Here is a 1,933-nt window from a genome sequence, read left to right as displayed (position 1 = left end):
AATCTGGACAATTTATCCAAGCTCCTACACTCCATTTGTGAAAGAAATATGACTGCTACAAAGATAAGTGTTTTGCTTTGTCTTTTTTGTTTATACCGAGCAGCTGTCAAAGCAATTTAAATACTAATAATATCTTTTACATCTTCCCCACTCATGGGAGATAACAATCCAACCATGGCTCATTCCTCCATGGCAGTCCTCTGGCTGACTTTGAGCTCTGCACAAAACCTCAGGGAGGCCCTGGGCCTCAACTTTCCCTGTGGGATCCTGAGGCTCCCCAGAGGAGGAGGCATCCTGAGACTTGTGAATCACCTTGGAGCCCTCTGAGTTTTCAGGCTCCAGGTGCTACTTTGATGAGAACAGGATTCACAACGGGGAAAGGAAATCCATCCCAGCATCTTGCATTTCTCCTTCTGACTCACTGTACTTTGGAGTCATGAGTATTTTCCCCAAAGCATGTCACTGCAATGTGACAAATGGATAATCTCCATGTCGTAAGTCGGTTTCTGTGACTGGAACAGTGTGGCCGAGTCCTTTGCAGAAGAGAATTACTCAGGTGGCCAATCACTGAGTCAGGTCCGAAATCAGCAGGCTGCCCTGTCTTTTGGGGTACCGATGGGACTGACGTTTCAAGGGCTGAAGTTTGATGCATTTTCTGTGAACACACTTCCATCTGACTATAAAGAATTAGAGAGAGGACTCTGTGGGTAATTCGCACATGACTCTGCATACTGGTTTACAATAATCATAGAATAAAAATTGCTTTGCCGAGAGTTGCCATGCAGCACTGTTTAGCAGCTTGCTTCCAATATTGCATTTACAAAAATTACATATTTCATATAATCAGGCCTGTCTCTTACTTAATCATCCCACACATCATATAAATCTTTAAAATGGACAGGTCTATAAATCACTAGCATTTTTCATTTACCACTTATTCTAAGCCAGGCAGTTTCTTATTTAAATTGCCATATGAATAAATCTAATAATCCTTATTCACTTACATCATCTCAAACTTTAAATCTTATTCCGGCTGAGGTCATAAGTGAAATCAGTATTGAGGGCAAAACTAGCAGCTGTAACAACTATAATAGCTTGCCAAATTATATTAAAGGGCCCAAATAACATTTAAAAAAATGAGGAAGAATTGCATTACATTATGAAAGTGTGATCTGCTGAATCAGGCCACTGCGAGGCCTAAACGGGGCTCCAGCATGGGGTGTAGCTTCCGTGCGGGGCTTTGTGCCAATTGGAAGAGGGAAGGGCTTGCTTAAATCCTCTTATTTACACACCTTGATTAACATCTAGATCAGGATTTCTCAACCTTGGCTCTGCTGACGTTTTGGTTCAGACAAGTCTTTGTCGAGGGGGCCTGTCCTGTGCAGCAGAGCCGGGTGTTGAGCTGCGATGCTTCTCTAGGCCTGCAGGATGCCAGTAGCACGCCCCAACTCCCTGGGTGTGATGACCAGTCTGTGTCTCCAGACGTTGCCAAATGTCCCTTGGGGGGAAATCACCCCTGTTGATAACTACTGGTCTAGTGCTTGCTTCGGGATCACGTTTGCTAAAATTGGAATGATACAGAGATTAGCATGGCCCTTGCGCAAGGATGCCACGCAAATTCGTGAAGCGTTCCATATTTAAAAAAAAAAGGGGGGGGCATCCCTGGTGGCTCAGCGGTTTGGCACTGCCTTCAGTCCAGGGTGTGATCCTGGAGACCCAGGATCGCGTCCCACATCGGGCTTCCTGCATGGAGCCTGCGTCTCCCTCTGCCTGTGTCTCTGCTTCTCTCTTTCTGTGTGTGTGTGTCCTCATGAGTAAATAAATAAAATCTAAAAAAATAATAATAAAAATAAAATAAAAATCCTAAAAAAAAAGAGATAACTACTGGTCTAGATGATCAGATGGGATTGAATTTGGGCCTCTTCCAGGGAGA

The 1,933-nt window shown here is 44.0% G+C and overlaps 1 non-coding gene across 1 annotated transcript; it reads left to right on the top strand.

Annotated features, from left to right (window-relative positions):
* The first annotated feature begins 1,537 nt into the window (after positions 1-1,537).
* LOC121475178 lies at positions 1,538-1,641 on the top strand. Its single transcript, XR_005983647.1, has one exon. It is a non-coding gene; the product is annotated as a U6 spliceosomal RNA (small nuclear RNA).
* The last annotated feature ends 292 nt before the right edge of the window (positions 1,642-1,933 follow it).

The sequence above is a fragment of the Vulpes lagopus genome, chromosome 13 (genome assembly GCF_018345385.1).
Source record: "Vulpes lagopus strain Blue_001 chromosome 13, ASM1834538v1, whole genome shotgun sequence".
Classification (NCBI taxonomy): domain Eukaryota; kingdom Metazoa; phylum Chordata; class Mammalia; order Carnivora; family Canidae; genus Vulpes; species Vulpes lagopus.
This window is presented reverse-complemented; position numbering and strand designations above follow the sequence as displayed.